The sequence below is a fragment of the Centrocercus urophasianus genome, unplaced genomic scaffold, assembly GCF_019232065.1.
Source record: "Centrocercus urophasianus isolate 14NV4802_14NV808 unplaced genomic scaffold, USGS_Curo_1.0 seq_13, whole genome shotgun sequence".
In the NCBI taxonomy this organism is placed as follows: domain Eukaryota; kingdom Metazoa; phylum Chordata; class Aves; order Galliformes; family Phasianidae; genus Centrocercus; species Centrocercus urophasianus.
This window is the reverse complement of record NW_024884475.1, coordinates 39,005,490-39,014,467: the sequence shown is the minus strand read 5'-3', so window position 1 is coordinate 39,014,467 and position 8,978 is coordinate 39,005,490. Positions and strand designations below refer to the sequence as shown.

At 39.8% G+C, this 8,978-nt stretch overlaps 1 long non-coding RNA gene across 1 annotated transcript; it reads right to left on the bottom strand.

Moving 5' to 3' along the window:
- Positions 1-3,085: 3,085 nt before the first annotated feature.
- On the bottom strand, positions 3,086-6,385 carry LOC122157289. Its single transcript, XR_006167831.1, has 3 exons — positions 6,277-6,385; positions 3,961-4,092; positions 3,086-3,257 (listed from the first exon to the last, which is right to left on the bottom strand). It is a non-coding gene; the product is annotated as an uncharacterized LOC122157289 (long non-coding RNA).
- Between the last annotated feature and the right edge of the window lie 2,593 nt (positions 6,386-8,978).

The following is an 8,978-nucleotide window of genomic DNA, read 5'->3' as shown; positions in this document are numbered from 1 at the left end:
TGAAACTCTGTCACTACTGAAGGAAAATAACCTCTTAATAAAAATATAATCACTAGCAGACCTAGGAGACTGAACCACAAGTCACCTGGAAAAACATCAGCTACTGTATTGTTTTCTCATGGCTAGGTACTCAGACAAGTGGTCTGAAGAGCACACTGACGCTTCTTCTGCTTCATTTAATCCAGCCTCTCTCCAGAAGAAAGTCAGATTTTCTTTAACAGCCATTACAAACCATAGCTTCTAGTGAACAGATGTGGTGGTGCAGCTTCCCATATCACTCTGTGATCAAACTACCATTGTGCTTTGATCTTGCATGAAGTGTAGTAAGTTGGGATGACCCGATACTCCCTGTTGGTGACAAGAATTCCTGCTCCTTGAGACACAGCTTGAGCTAACGGGTACCAAAACAGTACAAGCTGGAGAGTATTAGAACAGCACAACTTGCGGAGAACGTTCCAGAACTCACCAAATTATTATCTTATCCAATAATTGCTTCCTCTGCTTCTGGCCAGAGTAGAAAACTTTACTAAAATCAATTATCTCAAGGTCCTATAAACAAGGGTCCTATGCAAAGAGTCCTCTGAGCTCCTGCGGTCTACAGTGGGCTGTGACCTTTGATCTCCCTCTGACCTGAGACACCACTCAGGGTAGGCTTTTTTTTTTCTTTTTTTTGGGGGGGGGGGTCAGTGTTAAAGAAAAAGAGGCCCTTCTGGGATAGATCCCATTGATTGCTGAGAGCCGGTGAACAGGAAGAGAGTAATTTACCAAGGGAAAAGGTCCTTGTCTGTGCAGTGAAGTTTAGAAATTTCTGCTTGAATTGCCCTTCATGTTCCAGGTCTATCTTGCCAATCTTGAACCATTAAGTTGCTGTATTTGATTGCAGGACTTTCCATTAAATCATGTGTTAAATTGGCTAATGATTAAGTGCTGATTAAGTGCTACTAAGAATTATATATACTCAAAATTTGCTATTTATCAGCAAAATATTAATAAAACTTAAACTGCCACTAAAACTAGACTTGTACAGAATCGATCCTCAGCAACAGATGAAGACAGTCTGTTCCAGCAAAGCACACTGAGCTTCAGATACCATTATGGTTGCCTTAAAGCTACCTATTAATTTCCACAGAAACTATAACAGATAAAAAGAGCATAACAGTAATATTTGATAGAGCAAATTCACAGCTACAAAACACTACTTTTCAACACAGACTTCACCATTAACTATGCTCTTTCACCAGTGATGAATAAGAGCCTGCAAGCCACTGGAAGTGACAGCTGTGCATGGCTGTCTAGGAAGTAGCTTGTCTTTTATGTTGCTGTCACCACTGCTGATGCACCACACACAGTCTCTCTGTGCTTAAATCAATTAGTGGGTCTCCCCTCAATACTGAACAAGCATCGATGAATGTCAAGGGATGCCACTGTTTCTGCATGGAGGAATTCAATGATACGCCTTTGCTCCATACCACCTCTACATCAGATGCCATTCTGTCAGACTGCCTCTCTGCTGCCACCTGTCACATGGCATCAAAATAAAACAGTATTTGCAGGACAGTTCTACTTCTACTGCCATACCACCAACATCCACCTCTGACATTGTCGGACAGCATTATAAAATAGGAGGCATTAATTTTTGAGCAGCCCTTGTATGTAGCTTTTAGAGTAATGAAAGCATCAAGGTTGAAAAAGAATAGCATGAGAAATAGCATTCATGAGTTTTTGTTATGCAGTTATGAAGTGAAGAATCAGAGGCAAGGGGGCATGGAAGGAATGCATAGCAATTGCAGCCCGCTTCTGTCTGAGCTGCCCACTCGCCTTTGCTCAACACAGCTGTGCCATGCAGACATTTTTCACATTGTGTCCTGGTGTCCCTGCACAGCAGACACTTCTTCATTGTATGCTGCCAAGCACAACTAACTTGAGTGATACATCAAGCTGCTGGGAAGCTTGCAGAGAAACTGTGAAATCTGAGACTTGAAAACTTTCATTTCTATACTGAATATTGACTAGGTAAGCAAGTAACACCCTGAAGTACACCAAAAAATTTTTGTACTGTTTGTACTGCATTAGATATCTAAATGGACAGCAGGAAATGATCTGTAGCACTTAGGTGTTATTTTGCTTTTTAAAATATCACATGAACATGGAGAGCACTATGAAGAGGAAAGTACAAAGCAGAACAAATGGGATTGACTGTGTGATGTTCTGCCTTGTGTGGTGGTCTAAGGAGACCTCCGGTTTTCTCCAAGTCTTCCCTCTGACAAAAAGACATTTCTTAGCTCTATTTGCTCTTCTTTCTTAAAATCACCTACTAGACACTGTAACTGCTTGTTCCAAATCCCTTCTATCCTTGCATAATGCTGCTTTTCTATTACAATACCAAATAACCCTTTCAGGAGGAGTTCAGCTATCTAGCACCCGTTACAAAAAGTAAATACAGTCGCATACTTACTGTGTCATCTCATATTCTTCTCTCTGTGTTTGACCTTGTAGATCACATTTTTTCTTTTCATTCAGCTATCCAAGACTCAAACTCTTCTGAGCAGGGTCCTAGAGCACAGTGAATGCTGCTTGCTATGGGTGGCAGTTACGTGCCAGCTCTGTGGCAGAGGCGGTAGCATTTCAGTGGTGTTGCATGGCACAGAATGTCTTGAAATCTGAAGTGATAAATCTTCTCTTGGTGCTTGGTTAACACATTCACAAACGATGCTAGGTTTCATGAAAATTAGATTAAAACTTGATCTCATTGATGAAGATGTCTGAATTTCTTTCTAGTTGATAAGTACTTTGGAATAACGAAGACAGATGAGAACAGAAGCAGATGGAACACAGCAGTGTGTAAAATCGCATTCTGATTAGGACTGTGAACTACACACCTTGTGTAAAGTAATATAAACAAGTTAATAACTGTTTAGGAGATATTGAAATTCTGGAAATATTCTTCCCTATTCAGTTGTTTACAGGGTGTGTCTTTGAGTCTGAAACTTGATCCCCCTGAACATGTCACTCAGCCCTGCTGGCAATGCCTTGCTTCCAGCCAGTACACATGTTCCTGCAAGTGAAGAATCTGAACAAGCTCCTCTCTAGAAATGCAAATTCATCCTCTGGGACGGTGTTGTCCCAGATGCCACTATGCTATCCACACTAGGGAACCAATACCACACTTACAGAAGGCAGCTCTCACATCAGGTAACCGTGGGCTGCTGGATGACAGAGGCTGTCTCCAAGAAGAGGAAGTGCAATCAGCTGTAAAGCTGTAGAGAAATGAGAGTGTCTTTAGGACTGTAAGTTGCCTGGTATGCTCAACCCAAGTTTGTGCAGAAAGCACAGGTTTGAACAGGTAAAAGAATGGAAGTAATTTCAGGTGTGACATTTTGTTCTAAAGATATTGCAGAAACAGGAACTGAGCCTGAACAGTAAATGTCCAGCTATTACTAGAGGAATTTAGTTGGGGAGCCAAATGTTCCTCATCCAAAGCACCCCGTAGTTACATGATCCCTGCATGCTTCTGTAGCAGTCAGAAGTGCTACAGGAGTGGGCACTGAATTTTTATGCTTTGATTTAGAGCAATAAATTTCAGATACCTTTGTAAAAAATTAAGGAATATCTAGTAAAATAACCTGAAATTGAGGATTCTCAGGCCATTGGCCCTTTCTTCAAAAGTGACCTGAGTGTTCAATCTGGTATCATTCCCTTGAAATGTGACATAATCAATTTGCTCTTAAATAAGATCCCAGAGAAGCTGTGGGTGTCCCATCCCACAGGCATTCAAGAGCAGGTTGGATTGGATCCCAGGCAGCCTGATCTGGTGGGTGGCAATCAGCCCACAGCAGGGGGTTGGTTCTGGATGGGTTTTAAGGTCCCTTCCAACTCAAGGCAGTCTGTGATTCTATGATTTTATGAATGTTTTAGGAAAGAAATAGGACTCTGCTGTTCACAGTCAGCCACCTATGTTACCTGAAATGTCATCAGAAGTGATATTCTTCCTGGGGCTGGATCCTTCTGCTTTGCCCATTCCACACCAACAGGACGTGTTTTTTTTTCCCTGTGTAATGGATTCCATGCTGCAGACACATGCATAACTCGATGCTGCAAAATAAAAAGTATGATCTCTTACAGTGTGCTGAAAGGGGTGTGCTGGGTACCCAAACTGATGTAAGGAAGTAGCTGAGCAAGGGAGTCTCCTACTGCTGGCCAGGCTTGTGCTGCAGGCAACTGGTGAGCTTGCACTGACATCTTGTGGCAGCAAAATGTGCACAGACTTACACAGGCCGTTGCTCTTGCTTCACTCCATGTCCCAAGAGCTGCTGTGCTGGACATTACATCTATGATGTATTTACTCAAAGAGCTTTATTTTAACTGCTTTTGACCTTATCACAGTAATGCAAGCATATAGTCAAATGTAATTAAAAATAATTGAGGTAAAGCTCTAAAATCCTGGTGTTTTCAGTTCTTTGTATCCCAGAACTTAAATCTGTGGTCATGTTGTACATACCACTGCAACAATTAACTTTCACAAGCTTCTGGGGCCTCTGCACTACAGTATTATAATAATTTGGATCGTTTGCTCTGAAAATGTTCTTGGAAGAGAAACCTTTTATGACTGAATATAGAATACATTCAAACATTCATGTTGGAAGTAGAATATTCTATTTTAAATTTATCTTGTAAAAAGGTACATTTTAAATTTAGAAACCTAAAGACAAGCAAAATGCTGCCCTTTTTTTGTCAGAGATTTTTGTGAATGTAAAAATTATTTATGTCAACCCTTATGTTGTCTACCCCAATGTCTTCTGATTTTCCTTATCTCTATTTTCCATCAAGTCCATTTTAAGAAACATCTTATTGCAACCCTTCTTTGGTACATTAACTCAGAAAACTATGCTGTACTCAAAAGGTTTATGTAAGTGCTATGCACTAATGAAAGTAATTTGATGTGCTAACCACTTATTACACTGAGCTTGTTTCTTAGTTCTTCACACCTTAGAGACATTTCTAATTATGCATTTGAACCTTTTCTCTGATCTCTAAAGAAACAAAACTCCACCATTCTAATATAGGCATCAATATCAATAATTTTATCTAATTTATATCAACAACAAAGTAACACAGGGAAGCACTCCTGAATCTAGAGCAGTGTCTGTTCCATAACCCTAGGATAATAAAGATGCAGTAGAGTAGAAGTACCACTAGGTGGGGTAGCCCCAGGGATGCTATTTGGCTGAGAAAGCTCGTCTGGACAAAATTTTTTATTTCATTTGGCAAAGCTAGAATAAAATTACTCTCCTGCTGGTTGAAGGGGTGTCAGAGCTGTTAGCACCTATGTATTAGAGTTAAAAGCCTGCTGAGAATGTTTTATTCATTCTTTGGCAGGCAGGGAAATAACACATTTATGTTGGAAAGTTGTTTTAAAAATCTGCAATTAAATAGTGTCAAGGGAGCTATTAAGCCTTTTTAAAAATAGCTTCTGAAGTTTAAAGAGTCATCAAGTATTGAAAGAATAAAAGGAAGATGAATGTATAGACACAATACAATCAGAACTCTCATGTAAACATGCCTTGGTACCAGATTTGAAATTGGCCAAGAAGCACAGTTTAGAAAAGTAGATTTTGGAGTTTGGGAAATTACAGACCAGAATATCAGGCAAATTAGGAGAAAAATAAACAAACAAACAAACAAGGAATGGACAGTGCACTCAAGACTAAATATGAAATACTGAGGAAGGGTTAAGCCAGCTTTTGCTTGGGGAACGTGGCTAAGGACCTGTTCAGGTGCCTGTACAAGTCAGTGAGTGGGCAGGGAGAGGCCTCAAGTGTAGGGGCTCCCAATCTATGTCCAACAACAAGGATAAAGTATAGAAAAAATGGCTGATGTGGAAGAACAAAAGTTTGGAAACAAAGGCAGAACACTTTTCTTATCATAGAGGTGGTTTGAGTCCCACAGATTTACTTCGAACCTGTGCTGTTTGGCATGAAGCCAACTGAGAAAGTGAAAATTCCCAGTTCCAGAAGCTAAGTCATGTGTAAGTATCAATTAAGTCTCCCATTTGTAACCTTTTTGGGGACATGTGATTGTATCTAATAACACTAATATGTGAACAACTAGAGATAATAGTAGGGCGCAACTTCTGTCACACCACTGCTGTAGCTTCCAGGGTGAGAGCAAAACAATCTTAAGCACAAATAATGGTTAAATGGAATGAACGCAATAAGAAGCGCAGAACTAGACATACAGACAGACCGTTTTTAGAGGTGGTGTTGATTTATTTCTTACCATTAAGGGCAAGCTCTTAATGTCACTGACAAGAAGTTTGTGCGTCAGCCTCAAGGTGGAACTGTAGGCTCATCCGGACCCACGGGTAGGGTGAAGCACTCTCGGAGAGGGCTGCTCGCAAATCTGCTGCGTAAGAGCCTGCAGTCACTACATCATCTACTCAGAAAATTGCTAACACTGTTTTTATTTGAGCGAAAAAACAGTGATGGACAAAACTCAGGATTTATGGGAGCAGAGGTTTCACACATAGTATTGCTGCCCTACCTTTCATATACCTCCTGGCTAAAAGATCCAAGGAGAAAAACTTGATTTCTTAATGAGGTTGCACTAAGAGGTGCTGCAATAATGTTATATTTTGCTGCATTTTATTGTGGTGACTGGGACACAAAAGAGGGAGATGGGGTGGACAGATGGATGAAACTGTCATAGCTCTCCACAGTACACCAGTAGCCAGTGAGCTGCACCTGAGCAACCAGACCTAACGCTTCCCTGTCAAAGGAGTGACTGCTGAGGCTATGGGAGCAGACGTGAAAGAGAGAATGAAGCCATAATGTGGGTTACTGGGAGATCATCAGGCAAGAAATAATAAGAGGGAAAGACCATGCAATGTTTAGTTGTAGTTACAAGCTTTACAACAGTTCAGTGATTAAAAGGTAACTGTTCCTGGACAAAAAAGGTGAAATGACACCACAGCCTATGAAACATTTGGAAAGAGAAATCCCATTAGTCCTAACATAGCCAAGTATTATTAAAAGCAAAAATTTCTGGACTGAAAATGAAGAGCCCTGAACAAAACAAGAAATAGGTGTCCATTCCAGCCTATTCTGTCACAAATGCAAGAAGTTGCTTCTGCCATTGTTGTGAATAGGCAAATATTCTTTCTTTTAGTTTTCCAGTGAATTAATGGCTAGACCACAAAGAGTTAAACATTCTCTTTCCATCAGACACTGCAATCACATAAGTAACTCTGAGCTCTTATGTTGGATCTATCAGTACTTGCAATAATTGAGACACTGGTGCTCTGCAGGCCTCAGGAGGCTTGACAGCATAGGATCACCTATGAGAAGTATGGATGTTATTTTTCATTTTGCCTGCTGTTTTCAATGAGTGGACTGCAAATAAAGCCATTATGTGAAATACAGGGATTGATACAGGAGCAAGTGGTAGAAGAGGGTGATGTTGAGAGTCCTGGGATAAGATCATCACTGCCTATTATACCTTTGTCACTTGTGTTTGCTTTGTGACATGCATTTCTTGTAAAACGTAAGCTTCTTACCAGTTATGACCCACATGGATAATGTGACAACTTCCAGAACCAGGTGGATGTGCCTGAAACTGCCACAGCAAAACAGGGCAAGTACAAACTCCAGAACAGGCTTTACAATACAATGGAGCAGCTGTGTGGAAAAGATAACTCTCAATGAGTCAGCCAACAAACTTTCCTGAGTGGTTTATCTATGCATGCAGTAACTTGTCAGTGTTTATTACTTTCAATCTGGTATCATAAATGATGCTATTTCTCATAAAACAGAATATGAGCACTTCTTTGTCAACCGTTCTGAAAATCATGTGGGCATCAGAATATTCTACTCCTGTTCAAAGCAATCCTCAAAAACACAATTTAGTCTACGTACTGCATCAGAACCCTAAAATACACTGCAAGGCTTCTGAACATGCAGTTCAAAATCTACAGGAGAAGTAGGATTATAAATTAAGCATTATTCTACATTTTACACATTCATTTCATCAATAGTACTTCTGGTGCTACTAAAATGTCTTGCTAAAGTACTGCTGTGTCTTATTATAAAATAAATGCCAAAATATGTAGGAAAACTATTTCATTGCATGTGATGTCATGGAGAGCATATTTTTGCACTGTTTCTTTCTCTCTTTCTTTCTTCCTTTCTTTCTTTCTTTTTTTTTTTTGTTTTGTTTTGTTTGTTTGTTTGTTTGTTTGTTTCCTCTGGTACAACTGTAGAAACAATTGTCTTAGGAAAAAAATCAAGGAAAGGCTGTTAGTGGTAGCAAGCTGCCCCAAGATAACACCTCTGAGGTGGCAATATGAATAAATTTAGTCTAAAATCTCATCACCAGTCACAAAATATTTATAGTAAAAACCTAGGGAATGGTGAAATCCATGAGGATGAATTTTTTGTTTGTTTGTTTGCTTGTTTCTGAATGACGACACTGTTTTGAAATTTTCTTTGAAATTTAAATAAACCTGGCTTAGAGAAAGAACTGAGAGTGTACTCTGAAAATCACAAATCTTTTGAGCTTTCAAGAAAAGCCAAAGGCACCAAACAACAGAACCATGCAACACAGCACGAGGCAATTTTGCCATTGGTGATGAGAGACACAAGACCAACCCAATAGAAAGTACGTGTGATTCAAAATCCCTTCAGTATCTTGCACTGGGCAGGTATCCTCATGGAGGAACTAGGAAAGGATTGTTTACACAAATGTGTACATTTTCTTTCTGGTTGCTCTCTCACTCTAGATGTCATAAATTAGGTTGATGTTAACTGAAATCAACACTTAAAGATGTTTATATAGTAGGATTCAAGCCATAACAGAGAAGATTCTTTTCTTTGCAATCCACTCGAAGAATGGGTTCTGTTTATTTATTTCCAGTGTAACTAATAATTTCCCTCAGTCAGTACCTTTCTGAAGCATCACCTTTCTTGTGTCTACCATTATAGAGC